The sequence below is a fragment of the Canis lupus genome, chromosome 13, assembly GCF_003254725.2.
Source record: "Canis lupus dingo isolate Sandy chromosome 13, ASM325472v2, whole genome shotgun sequence".
Classification (NCBI taxonomy): Eukaryota; Metazoa; Chordata; class Mammalia; order Carnivora; family Canidae; genus Canis; species Canis lupus.
Window position 1 is genome coordinate 59057945 of NC_064255.1, and position 15405 is coordinate 59073349.

Here is a 15405-nt window from a genome sequence, read left to right on the forward strand (position 1 = left end):
AGAAAAAGAAATTAAAGGCAAAAAGGAAGGAAGGAAGGAAGGAAGGAAGGAAGGAAGGAAGGAAGGAAGGAAGGAAGGAAACCTCCTAAATAATTTAAAAAAACAATTTCTAGAATAAATAAGTTACTTTACCAAGGTATTAATGCCAATACAAAAATTAAGTTTATTTCTATACACTACCAAAAATATTCCTGGAAAATAAAAATTTTTAATGTGATGTTGGAATCTCTTTATTTTTTTGTCTGTGTATTTTTTATTGGGGTTAAATACCGTTTAAACTAACGTCTAAACCCGTGAATCAGGACAGCCCGGGTGGCTCAACGGTTTAGCGCCGCCTTCAGCCCAGGGCCTGGAGACCCCGGATCAAGTCCCACATCAGGCTCCCATTGCACGGAGCCTGCTTCTCCCTCTGTCTGTGTCTCTGCCTCTCTCTGTCTGTCTCTCTCTCTCTCTCTCTCTTTGTGTCTCTCATAAATAAATAAGATATTTTAAAAATAAAAAATAAAACCATGAATCATGTATGAATAAATTTAACAATTTATGCGTAGACTTGTACAATGAAAACTGCAAAGCATTGTAGAAATAAAGACCTAAATATATAAAGGAAAAAAAAAGAGCATAAGAGGATTTAGTGGAGTATTACACCTTCTCAAGTATGAGCACTGCCAAAGGGTGATAACATGGATAGAAGATGGCACCCGCAAGGTTAATAAGGAATTCTATGGACTAGAATGAATGTGTCACTGACCTACGGAAAAGGAGACCAAATGAATGGCCTCTCTTTAGTATATTATGAGAACTAATATTATTTGCCCAGAAAACTGAGGTAACAAAAATTGGAGACACTCACTCTAAGGTCAACTTATTTACTTGTATAATTTCCATGTGCTCATTAAATTATGGAATTTAGAAGATCAAAAGATGACATATATGCCTTTCTTTTTCATCCCAAAGAATGCATCTTGGAGTTTTTTGAGCCAGTGTTTAAGCCAATAGTTGTTTGTTTTTTCCTCAGATCCTAATTGTTTCTTTTAGAAAACTTTTATTTGTAAGCAAATTATATACTTTACATACAAAAGAAATTATTTTATACCAATATCAATAGCCTGATTACTTCATTATCACCATCTTCAAAGTTGTAGACAGATTCTATTATCATTCAAATATAACATATTAAGTGATGTCCTTGCTGATATGTATCTAAATCTATAAATCTAAAACAATTTATCAATCTTTATATTTAAAAATATTGCTACTCAAATTATTTTACAAGTAATTATAAAATATATTTCTGAATTCTTATATGTAGAGTTCACTTTTTTTATGCTTTGTGATCTATCTGTCGTCCAGCTAAAAGTTGGGAAATAGAAGATATGCAAGTAGTTATTCAGAAGTGAATTGGCTGATATCAGTAGCACTTAGACTCTGTTTCTAAAAAATCAAACAGTCATTTATTTTCATTCTTTGGGTAACATTATTGCAAAATATTTTATTTACAAACTTTTTAACTCAGAAAAAAAATTACTAGGTTCTGTGGTTATAAAACACTATATCAACTTCAACTAAAATTTTGGAAATTCTTTTGTTATACTTTCAGTATATCTATAGTTCACAGATAGATATCTTCATGATACATTTAACTCTGACCTTATAAAAAGAATAGGTTTATGTAGATAAATAGCTTTATAACATCTGTACGAGCTTTTTCACATGATTAAGTCTAAAAATGTAAGTCCCTGAGATTATATGTTAGTAGTCTATAACTACTGACTAATTAAAACCTGTCATCTTTAGAAAGAAAAAAAACTTGAGCTTGATCTCCAACTTGGTAAGCACCTTGAGCTAGCTGGTAGGATAGTTTTTAAGGGAAAAATTGAAAAAAACACAAACTTCCTAATGCCAAGGATGCTTCCACCAAAAGGGTCTTTCTTTAAAAATTCTTTGAGCATAGATACAGCATCAGAATCAAATGGCAAAATCCAAAATGGCCACTTATAATATGCAAAAATGATATAAGGAAGGGTTTCCCTGGGTCTTCACAGAGAATATATATGCTTCTCTGTCATCAGAAAGATCAGATAATTAATGCCCTGAATCACTGAAATGGACAATGAGCAGGGAATGGCCAAATTCATGAATAGCAACAGAAAACAAATCCATGTTGAAAAGCTTTATAGATGATATGTTTGACATCATGATGCAATACTATGAAGAGCATAGCTTATGACTATAAGTAAGATTGCATTTCTTCCATACTGATTTCCCAAATCAAACTGATGAACTAGGAATATCTAATATCTAGGGGTTTTTTTTGTTTTTTGTTTTTTTAATTTATGATAGTCACAGAGAGAGAGAGAGAGAGAGGCAGAGACACAGGCAGAGGGAGAAGCAGACTCCATGCACCGGGAGCCCGATGTGGGACTCGATTCCGGGTCTCCAGGATCGTGCCCTGGGCCAAAGGCAGGCGCCAAACCCCTGCGCCACCCAGGGATCCCACTAGGAATATCTAGGTTTTTGCTTCATCTCTCAAGTATATGGATCCAGTTGTCCAGGAAAACTCTTCCTCCAAAACTGATGCATTTCCTGGACTAAACAAGTCATGATTGCCTTTCTTTTTTTTTTTTTTTTTTAATTGGTTTTCATTCTATCTTAGAGCCATGATATGTTTTCAACTCATTTTCCACTTGTACAAAATTAATAGTCCAGGGGACAGCTGGCGGCTTGCTAGCCACAAGTGGTAGTTTTGTTGTGAGCACTGCCAAAATGCTGCTGCACAATTTAATCTGTTTCTTTTCTGGAATAATATTTTTTTTAACCTTTGCTAGCAGCACAATGCTATCTGTTTGATCAGTTAGGGTATTTTCTTACTTAGAAACATGATGAGGTTAATAGAAACAGAGAAGCTGATACTGTTTCCTCTAGGAGAGTCAGTAAAGGTTTGGGAAGAACCACGGGAATCATACAGTAGTGATTAAATACATCCTATAATTTCTTTACTAAATTTGTGACCGAAACAATCTTTTATAGACTATTTTAGGCTATTTCTTAGAATAAAGGCTAGTAACTGTTTAAAAACAACTATAAGAATGCCAGAGATGTGCAAAAAGAAAAAAAAAGAAACAACAACAAACCCCACCCTTCTCTCTCTCTAATCTCCTTTCCAGGATGAGGAGTAGAAAAAAAGAAAAAAAAAAAAAAAAAAAAAAACATGATCAGGAAGCTAAGTGCCCTGGTGACAGAACTGACTGCCACCTCATAGTTGTGTGTCTGAACAATGCAGGTAACATCTCTAGATCTCATTCTGTACATAGATGATGGATTAAGAGATATATAGGTAGGTGATGATAGATGGATAGATAAATTAGATAATTTCAGAGTTTGGACTAGGTCCAAGGACTACAAATATGTTTCAGTTGGATTTACTGAAATTACTATAAAATTTATTCATATGCACATGTATACATTTTTCTAAGGCAAGGTTTATCATTTTCATCAGATTTCATCATAGGTTCTATGTTATAAGACACATTGAGAACTGTTGAAACTGATGATCTTTGAGATAATGTTGATCGATTATATCCAATTATCCTACCCGTAGGACCCAACCCAACTCTAATCTGATGGTCTTATACTCCTTATATGGTTGACAGTTTATTCTTCCTGGAAGTCTCAAGGGAATGTGCATAGGGAAGGCTGTTTTTCTATGTGGAAAAAAGTTTCCAAATTCTCAGGACAGTTCTGATGATGTATGTACACTTGTACGACCTCCCTCCCGCCCTTCCTTCCTTTTCTTTTTCTTTCTTCTTTCCTTCCATATGTGTAACTGTACTACCTTTTGTAGGTAAAAATTAATGTCCCAGACTCTAGAAGAAATGATAAGAGGAAGAGAAGCAGGAAAAGGAGGGATAAGAGAAAGAGCAGAAGACAGAGAAGGAGATGCAGAAAAAGAAAGACACACAGGAGAAGGAAGAAGAGGAAAAGCAAGAGAAGAAAGAATCCAATCTATACTACAACAGATACATACTCTTACCCATACAATTAAGAATTTTCACAAGATTTTTAATGAAACAATGTAAATTTACGTTAAGATTTATCATATATCTTATATGGTTGCATTTTAAAAAAAACTTTAATTATTGAATAGGTATATCTGTATAGTTCTCATTTCAAAACATGTGCTCATCCAAAATAATCATGATACTTTGTCATCTCCAGAAATTCCTCAGTTAAATCCCTTAGGAAATTGGACCCAAGCTCTCATTTTATTCATGCATACTATCATTAATGTTTCTTGAACACCTAGTCTGTGCCAAACTGTGCTAATTGCTAGGCACACTGTAGCAAACAAGATTAATTTCCATCTGCAAAGACCTTACAAGTGAGCAAAGAAGACAAACATCAAGCAAAAGATCATAATAAAGTACAGTCATCAGGGCAGACGTACAAATGCTACAGTAGCATACTTGACTACTATAGTGAAAATTCCAGGATTTAGAGAAGCCAAACAAGCAACATTTCCTGTCAGTGAATGTTCACAGTTTTATTTCAATCTATATTTGAATTAAAATATCATCGACCTTACATTTCATATCATGCCAACTAAGATAGTCTTTAATCTCTGTAAAAGCTTGTAAAATAGATACAAATATGAGTCTATATGTTATAGACATATCTAGTTTACTCATTTTCATAATTTATTGGACTCATTCTTAGCTCCAATTTAATGATTAGGAAGGAAGAATGAGAAAGGAAGAAAGAAAGAAAGAATGAGAAAGAAATATGAAGGAATTTTTGCTTTGTTTTATATGTTAAGTACAAAAAAGGTTGAAGGATTTACAGAATATTCTAGAAACACAAGTCCAGTTTTCTGATGTCAAATCATATTTATAGCTATAAATTATGCACTGTTCTCCCAATGTTCTTTCAGTTCATGATTATTTAACGTCCTTTGTGTCTTTTTTTTAAAAGAAAAACATTTTATTTATTTATTCATGAGAGACACACAGAGAGAGGCAGAGACATAGGCAGAGAGAGAAGCAGGCTCCTTGCAGGAAGCCTGATGTAGGACTCGATCCTGGGACCCCAGGATCATGCCCTGAGCCAAAGGGAGGCGCTCAACCACTGAGCCACCCAGGCATCCCACTTTTTGGTCTTATCGTATCTTAGAATCAAGAGTTTCAATAACTATCAATAATTACAGTAAACAAAATTTATCATTTTAATTCAATTTTTAATTTTCTGATATCTAAGGTAGAACAGGTCTGATTTTGATTTTGTTTTTTCCCAAAATCAAGAGAGTTCTTCTAAGTTGAACATTTACAGTTGAACTTCACAAAATAAGTATAAAATTGTGCAACATTTGCTTCCAGAATTAAGTATTTTCAAATGTGAATTGAATGTGTTCCAATACTTCCCAAGTGCTGTATATAAGAATTCTATCACGTCTCATTCACATTTTCATGTGATTTGTTTCTTTAGTAAATTCACTACAAATTTGCCTTGTAACCTTTGACTAATAATTTAGATTAATTGATTAAATGGCTTTATCCCATCTACACATAAATTAAAGACTTCAGCGGAATGTTATAATAACTCATAGAAAGTGCAGTTTCAAATTACATGAGTAAACAATTTGGGGGACCTAAGTTAGTCTATTTAGGCTATTAGGACAACTTTGGAAGTATTAAAAAAAAACCCACAAAACTTTGCAGGTAAAACTTGGAAGAATAAATGGGATGTTTAAAAAGTTCAGCTTACTCTTAATTTTATTTATTACTTTGATAAATTACTATGGAAGGATGTAGTCTGAGACATTCAATCTGGGAATGAAGGTAGAATTAGGGAAATGTTTATGTCTACTGTCAATTTGTTGAATGAAATAATCAATATCCTGATGACATTTAGAGAGATCAGTTTTCTCAGTTTGATAAACCAAGATTGGCTGCCCTAGACTGGGTAAATCCCAGAAGGTGATATGATTTGTTCTAACAATATTTCCTTACATAGTTCTGTTGATTGCATCTGAGATAACTTCTAGGGAATATTTCTTGTTCCAGAAATGTTGAAGAACCATCCCAAGAGTAAGCTTTGATTTTTACCAACATACCTCTAGTTATTGACATGTAGAGTATATATAGGCTAGTGTGTGTGGTACAATCTAGTCTTCAAAGAGAAGTGCTCACACTCTATAAGGGGGTGAAGCACAATATCATTAGCAGAGGTGTGGGAGGAAACTGCTAGAACTTATTTTATATGTATTTCTTCATCTACAGAATATGAAAAAAGAAGCAATGCACTACTAGTGTTTAATTCCTTGCATGGGTAAAATCAGAGAAGGTGACAGAACATGAGAGACTCCTAATTCTGGGAAACAAACAAGGGGTAGTGGAAGGGGAGATGGGAGGGGAGATGGGGTGACTGGGTGACGGGCACTGAGGGGGGGCACTTGACCGGATGAGCACTGGGTGTTATGCTATATGTTGGCAAATCGAACTCCAATAAAAAAAAATATACTAAATAAATAAATTGGGTCTAGAGATGAATCAGAAAAAAAAAATAATTCCTTGATTGGGATTGGCATTTTCACTCAGCCTTGGATGCCAGGTCCACAGATGCCATCCTAGGCTAGGGGTTTGGTTGACATTGGCACTATCATTTGCTGTTTTGCTTTCATCATATTTTAATGTATTGCAATTTTTTTATGTATTTTGACTAAGTGAATTGTTTATGAATGAAAATATCTAGTTTTAGATAAACTTTCTTCAAAAGATGGAAAAGGTTAATAAAGAAACAAACAAAATTTTGACCTATTGGGAAGTGTTAGTTCTTTCAGAGAAGTATAGGAGAAAATGTATGTTCTTGTTTCTAATACCTTTAAATAATATGATACATCCAGCCTCTTGCTAAAACGTAATTAAATATTAAAGATATTACTAAAGTCTCTTTAATGTCTACTCTTCTAGTCTCTTTTTTCTCCCCATACCACTCAGAATTAACCACTGCCATTGTTTTGGTGCATACCATTCCTAGATGTTAAAACATAAACTACGAATATGATCTAACATTTTCCAGTGTGCACTTTCAAAAAATACTAGGTGTTTCTCATTTGCAATTAAGCAGACTGAGATATTCTCATCTTCATCAAATGATATTGGATCTGAGTTTGACAGACTAATGTATTCTACATTCTTGTGTATTAGCTATATATATCAGTGACTTTGAAAGAAGGGATGTGTCAAACTGATCAACACACCATAAGCTCCCTCAACAAGGTTAAATGCAGAGACTATTCTGACACATGTGCAAAATAATAATTTATTTTTCTTCATAATTTTTAGATTGAAAGTAGTCCTTTAAGACCTCAAGTAGGAGGCTTCTATACAGATCCTCCAGATTTTTTTCAAAACAGATTTCTCTTTCAAAAATTAATTAATCCTCATAACTCTATAGGACTCTCCTCTACTCAGACAATTCCTCAATCTATATCCCACTTTATTCCCTCATTAAAGTTGTAGTCCTATAGTTGCCTATTGAGTTTTTGTTTCATTGCTTTACCATTACTATATTCAAACATATATTTTAAAAAAATATTTTCTTGACCACCTACTATGTGCTAGGCATTTTAAAAAACATTTTCTTGACCATCCAGTATGTGCCAGGCATTGTGCCTGTCATATTGCTAAGGCTAAATTGGCTAAATATAACACCACCCTGCTTTTAGAGAATGTTTACTGTCTTGTCAGGTATCTCAAACTTAACAAATCTTCATGCCTCCAAGCTTTTCTGTCATTGTACGTGGCACCATCCAATGTCCTAATCACCTACACTTAAAAATCAAAAGGTATCTTTGACTCAGTACTCACCTTAATTCTCTATGTAGCCAATGATTTTGGTAATTATTCCCTCAAATTATTTCTTTGGTCCATATATTCCTTTCCCATCCTAAACTAACTTAAGACTATTATTACAGCTTTCCAGGTGAATTCTGTGTCTCTTGTTCTTTTCTCCTTCCACTTCACCTTCATGTTCATTAAAGACTAATCATCCATACACATGACTTTCATCATGTGACTATTTTTGAAAGCTTATAATAGCTTCTGTATTTTCTATCTTATCAAGAATGTACTCAATGAAATTCTAAAATCCTCTAAGAATCAAATTCATCCCAATTCTATTTCCCATGATACACTGTATCATGAACTTTAAGCTTAATTAAGCTTTGTCATTCTTAAGACATGTAATATTCATTCTGACTTTGTAATTTCTGTTATTACAACCTCTTTCCCATTAGAGTGTTCTCCCTATTATTTTCTCTCACTTCAGTATGACACTTTGTAAAAGCTCAACTCAATTACCACCTCCTTAATGAAATCTCTGACTGTTTGAGGTAGCAGTTTATTTTATTTTACTTTTGTAAAGATTTTATCTATTCATTTGACAGAGAGAGAGCACAAGCAGGGGGAGCAGGCAAAGGGAGAGGGAGAAGAGGCTCCCCGCTGAGCAGAGAGCCCAAGGTGGGGCTTCAACCCAGGCCCCGGGGATCATGACAGGAGCCAAAGGCAGACGCTTAACCAACTGAGCCACCCAGGTGCCCTAAAGTTGCAGTTTAAAGTGCAATTCCTGTGATGTCTGGGTGGCTCAGTCAAGCATCTGCATCAGCTCAGGTCAGGATCTCAGTATCCTGGGATGGAGTCCCACATCCAAGCTCCCTGCTCAGAGGAGATTCTGCTTCTTCCTCTCCCTCTGCCCCTCCCCCACAGCTATGTGCTCACTCTCTCTCTCTCTCTCTATTTCTCTCTCTCTCTCTCAAATAAATAAATAAAATATTTTAAAAAAATAAAATAAAGTGCAATTTCTGGGTACTGACTGCTTTGATTCAAATTCTTGTTCTGCCATTGACTCTGTGACCTTGGTTAAGTCACTTAATCTCTGTTCCTCAATTCCTTCACTTGTGGGAAAAGGATGAAAATAGAGCCTATCTTCTAGAACAGTTAGTATAGCAAATGAAATAATGAATGTAGACGACTTGGAACAGTATCTAACAAGAGTAGTCAATTGACATTACATCATTCTCATTATCAATAATTTAGTAAAAGTGGTATATTGTTCTAGAACTCTTAGCTTCTCCAGTGGTAGACTTCTCCAACACTTAAAAATCTATGACATGGTTTTGTGTTTTTGGCTATTATGTATTGTAGTTTTGTCTCTTCAACTTTATACAAAATCCTAGAGACCAGAAAGTGGATCTTTTACTTCTGAGATATCTTCTGGTGTCTGGTATAGACCCTACTATGGTAGGTGTCCAATTACCACTCACTGGCTGATTTATCTTATTCCATTCCAAACTACAACTATATTTATTTTTTACATAACTTCTGGAAATTGGAAATGTGATCTTTTTTCTCTCTCCTTAATTTTGGAAGTAAAAAAAAAATTTCTGCATAAAAATTGCAGTTAGCTTTTCAGAACTCTTTATGAATTCCATCTTTCTCAGCTGCTAAGCAAAAAGAATCTTCCAATGAATTATACGTAAGAGAAATCAGGACAGCCATTTCCTCTAAATATTTTCTTTCCTTTCTTAGTGGCTGATTTAGGTATTACAGTGGCTTATATCTTATTCATAAGTGGCTTATAATCTTCATTGATAAGTTGATAAAAAGAGATTGACTCTAGTATGTAATAACTTGAACTTCCATTGCTGCTCTGAAGCAATGGCACTCCAAGTCTGAAGCCAGGGGTTATATAGAAGCAGTCTATTCTGCATGCAGCAAATAGGAGGGCACTGTGTCTGTAAAGAATTTCAAAGCAAAAGGAAACTGATTAAAGTTGGTGTGCTCATTAATGTCATCATGCACTAGAAATTCTAAACAACAGCATTGATAAAATATTCCTCCCTGCTGGGGGAGGACTAGTCCCACTGATGCACCACCCCCACCTTACCTCCTATATTATGCTCTAAAATTATCCTGTGGACATTAGATTTTTCCGGTTCAGTATTGAGGCTTCTGACACACCTTAGTGCAGTTTTTTTTTCTCCCAAATTTTTATTATGTTCTACAGTAAAAATACATTTTATATCACAGTATCATACATCTATATTTGTGTGTATATGTGTGTGAGTGTGTGTGTGTGTGTGTGTTTCACAAGACAGTCTTTTCTACTAACAGGTAATGGCACTGAGTTTGAAAAATATCACTCTAATTTGATCCTTAGCCATTCAAACTAAAACTACCAAGACTGTTCTAAAATGAATTAAATAGTTCCCCTGGGGCCCCATGAACTAGATATGATTTAAAATTAGAAATAAACTAGCTTTCTGATAGCAAGAGGTGAAAATAGAAATGAAAGAGCTAATTAACTTCCTTTGGCCTCTTTACTAGAAGGCACAGACAACAGAGAAAATAGTAATCAAAGCCAATATCCAGGCTGAAGGGTGGATATCACTGAAAGACCTCCCAACTTTACTCTGGAATTTCCATTTCCAAGACTGGCCCTGAGTACCATTTTTCAATTTCTTCTCTAACCTTACTCCCTGTCTGAAAATATACTATTATTCTCATTGAATTCTGGCCAATTTCTAGTTCAAATTCATGTAACACTGAAGTCCGTTAATCTCCATACCTTTGTTTTAAAGATTTATTTATTTATTTGAGAGAGGGAGAGGAAGAGAGAGAAGCAGACTCCCTGTCAAGCGGGGAGCCCAAGTCGGGCTGGATCCCAGGAGCCTGGGATCCTGTATAACCTGAGCTGAAGGCAGATGCCTAACCAACTGAACCACACAGGCACCCCTCTCCATCCCTTTTTATACCCTGTGCCTTGTTTCATTCATCTCCGGTGAGTGTACTAATTCCCTACGTATCTCTATCATTATCTATGCATTATTCAAATACTTCTCACTGGAGGAGTTATTTTATGCCCATAATTTATGTATGAAACCAGTCATGATGCAATGTTGGCTGGCCAGGATTTCCTCATGAAAACTATAGTTAGATACCTAATAACAGCAAGATGCGAAGTTTATACTTAATGATACGTCTCAAATATTACAAATTATTTCTCTCTTATGTACTCTTCAGTTTATGATAGAGACCAGTTGTAAACAAGGATTTAACCATTATTACACAATTTCCAAAAATTTACTATACACAGCTAAAATTTTATGAAATATATTTAGGCAAAGATTTTGAAGGATGATTTATTCTGTGTTTTACATAAACAACAATTCAGTTATCTTATGCCAAGGGAGAAAATGACCTTAAATCTTTTTCAGTAGAGATTGTAGGGACTGATTACAGATTAATATGCACACTTTTTTTCTAGTTTTATTTTTTTAATTTTATTTATTTATTCATGAGAGACACAGAGAGACAGAGACATAGGCAGAGGGAGAAGCAGGCTCCCTGTGGGGAGCCCGATGCAGGACTGATCCCAGGACCCTGGGATCAGTACCTGAGCCAAAGGCAGATGCTCAACCACTGAGCCACTGAGGTGCCTCTCTAACTAGTTTTAATATAGGTTATCATTTCTCCTAAGTGATGGTTTTTCTCATTATTAAAATGAGGGGTTTCAATATTATTTAACAGTTTTCCATATGCTCGTGATAATATGATATGGCAGTAATTGTAAAAGGACATTTAATTATTGAAAGGCTGGTAGGTAAATTATTTGAAGATAATGTGATTTTCTAGAAAGAAAATCCAAGTTAGTTAAGGACTAATTAGCTAAATAATCAAAGAATTCAAAGTGTATTGATTCAAAAAGTAAATATGGCCAATAATAACTTTATCAGTATTGGCCAGTTGTAAATAATAAAATCTTTTCACAAAGCAAAAATGGTGAATGTAACTAGTAATGTCCTTAAGAAATGTTCAATAACCATATAAAGAAAGCTACACATATTTTAAAGAGAAGAAAAAAATACTACAAAGATATGCAGAAAAATATACAAAAGGCTAAATGGTTTATTTTTATACATGAAAACTGATAACACAATTACTGAGTAAATGGAATACTTTTTTTTTTTTTGAGATTTTATTTATTTATTCATAGAGACAGAGAGAGAGAGAGGAGAGATACAGGCAGAGGGAGAAGCAGGATCCATGCAGGGAGCCCGGGACTCCACGATCGTGCCTTGGGCCAAAGGCAGGCGCCAAACCAAGGAGCCACACAGCGATCCCAAATTCTGACAATTTTAATGTTTAATGTTCCTTTAGGTATAAACCTCAGAATGTTCTCAAATTGTGGCTCTTCAAATGCTTTCCACACATAATCTCTCAGAGGCTTCAGTTTAGCAGTTACCCAAATAATCACAGTAAATAATGCATGGTTTTACAAAGCAGGTAAGGCAGCAACAAGGACAGTACTAACAGTACTACCTGGAAAATCAGGCTAAAGTTCCAAATCTGATTTTCAGCATTGAATCTTTCTACCGGTAATTTAATACCTCAAACATGAACTTAATAAAATTGAGCACTCTCACTGGGCTGAAGAAGTGGGTGAAAGTTTCAAAGATCACCAGTTTTTGGAATTGTGGTTAACATCGTAAGTCAATATTTTGCACTCAAGAGCAAAAGTTTCACATATCAGGAGATAGAGAATAAATACCAGTATACTGAAAAGAATATTTTTGACTAGGAAACCAGATCCCAGTTCCAGAATTAGTCACATACTGACCTTGTATGTTATCTACCCCTCTCTGGGCCTCTATTTTTGTTTTTGTCAAAAGAAAGTTTGGATTACCTCATCCCATCTCTTTTTTTTTTAAATTCTAAAATAATTATACTTCCATGATTTTAATCCCATGACCTATGACGAATCTAAGACTATCTGTAGTAGGATCAAACAAAGTTCTGATCATCAAAAATATACCTTGTTCAAGATGCAGTGTGATTGTGGAAATGATTATGTTAAATGCAGGGATCCAGGAGATAAGCATTAATTAAACGAATAAACAAAATATATCACTGAGAGCACTAGCATTATACATTTTAAAGTTTCTGATCTGCACAGTTATTAGATACATAATCACTATGTTAAATATGTCATGGACTGAGTCACTAAATGAAAAAAAGAAACAGCTTTTTTTGTGGGCTTATATATTTTTAAAATCTAGCTTCAAGGCTAATGAATTAGCACCATATCATTACATAAACCTGCTACTCTTTTCTCCCTTGAAAAGAAACAAATCGGTGGTCCTCTGATATTTTGTTCTTAGGACCACCCCATGCCCTTAAAAATTACTGAAGACCTTAAATAGCTATGGTTTATGTAGACTATCTATCAATACTTGCAGTATTAGAAGTTAAAACTAAGAAATTTAAAATATTTATTTATTTACAATAAAAATAAACCATTTAAAAATAACATTTTTATTTTTAAAAGATTTATTTTCAAAAAAATGTGAAATGTCTATTTGTTCTTGGTTTGCCATTAATTGTCTTGATTGAAGTATTTTAGGAAAATTCTATCTCACATAGAGATGTAATTGGAAAGAAAGAGTATTATGATAGGTTTTCAAATAATTGTGGATATTCTTGATTTTACAGCAAAACTTGAAAAATGGCAATTTCTTAAAGGTTAGTTGTTGCCCTGTAGAATCTGAGGCCATATCAATGAAATTTTTGTACTTTGTTATGTTAAAACCCATCAGTATTTTTCTACTTTGAGTGGATCTTTAAGTGTGTATGATTTTGTAATATTATGCACTTGCTCTTTTTAAAGAACTGATTCACTTAATTCACATAATCATCCATATCTCTCAAGTATTGACACATTTATTTATATGATATCAAAAGCTCTCCATATTTCTTAATACCAACACCAATCTCATTATAAAAAGTAAGTATACTGAAAGCCGTAAAATTTACAGGGGATCATGCAAGTTTTTAAAAATTTGAATTTACACTAGTGAGTTTGAACTTTATCACAAACAACAAATTATTGTTTTCTTTGAAGTCACAGCTTCCTTTATTAATTTTTAATAGCTACCTGCCAAAAAAACTAAACCTAAGTAACCATAGTTTGTCTGTCAGTTTCTCTTTAAAGTAAAAATGATGCTGTATGTTAAATAGTAGCTTTTACAGCTTTTTTTCAAATATCTAAAAACTTTCCTCAAGACCATTGCATTTCAGTATGAAGCAGAGGTGTTTTCATTTTGTCACCAGGTGTACTAATAAAGGGCTGTACCTAAAGGTCAAGATTTAATAAAATTAATACTTTTTGTTCTTCATCAATAACATTCTTAAGTGAAACTGGAATTCTTTTTTTCTGGAATGCTTGAAATCAAAAAACAATGGCAGTGGGGTGCAGTGTGGTGCTACTGCCTTGATTCACACTAAGGTCCAGCAGTTTTAATCATCATTGCTTTCGCTTCAATCAGTACAAATGTCAACATAGCAAAACCACTAATGATACTTAAATTTTGATGTCAAAAGCCCATGAGAATCTCAGGGGTTCCCAGGAGTCTTTGGTACACACTGAATTAAAGTTTTTGGGCAACGCTGGTGGCTCAGCGGTTTAGCGCGGCCTTCAGCCCAGGGCCTGATCCTGAGGACCCAGGATCGAGTCCCACGTTGGGCTCCCTCCATGGAGCCTGCTTCTCCCTCTGCCTGTGTCTCTGCCTCTCTCTCTGTCTCATGAATAAATAAAGTCTTTAAAAATAAAAATTAAAAATTAAGTTTTCAAACAACATAAATGCCATTATAAACCTCCCACAATATTTTTTTAAATTGACTGTAAGTACATAATAATGCAATAAATTGAAATGCCTAATCATTCAAGAGAGGATAAAATTTGAAAAAGACAGATTTAAAATGTAAGCATGAGAAGTGAATTTTTTGAAATCATATCATAGTAAATATAACAGGGCATAGGAGGAAAGTAAATGGATTTTAAAATATGTCTTTAATCCTTTTAACCATTGTTTCCATACCTTGTAGTTTCTGGTATTGAAGTGGTTCCGTCATTAGACAGTTTCTACTTCTTTGGCTGGCAGCTGTTGGAAATGATCCTAGAATGCAACTCTGGAATCTTTTCTCTGACATCCGAAATATACGACAGACAATGCAGTTAACCTCCTTCTCCTAGAGCTTAACCCTTTCAATCTGAGTCAGACAAGAGCCCCAGTTTCAAAAGGGTTCTTGCCAATTGAAAACTAGTCACATGCCATCTTTTTTAGCCAATCATAGGGCCATGCTAAAAACAACAGCTGGTCAATTGAGACATCATTCTAACACCCCTATAATCACCACTAGCATTATTGCTGGCTCTATCAGAGAGTTCTGAGGACAGTACACAATCCTGTCAAATCTTACAGCTTCCAACATGTAGAAAGAAAAAATTATGCTCAGTCTATAAGAGGGTTATGCAGTTTGACCCAAGCCTCACACTAAGTCAGAAATTAAAATA

The 15405-nt window shown here is 34.5% G+C and overlaps 1 protein-coding gene across 1 annotated transcript in view; it reads right to left on the reverse strand.

Moving 5' to 3' along the window:
• Positions 1 to 15097, reverse strand: part of LOC112652334 (transmembrane protease serine 11F) — a 93979-nt gene extending 78882 nt beyond the window's left edge. Inside the window, exon 1 of the mRNA XM_025435844.3 lies at positions 14930 to 15097. The gene's annotated coding sequence lies outside the window, so the exon portion shown is untranslated. The remainder of the gene's footprint in view (positions 1 to 14929) is intronic.
• Positions 15098 to 15405: the final 308 nt, after the last annotated feature.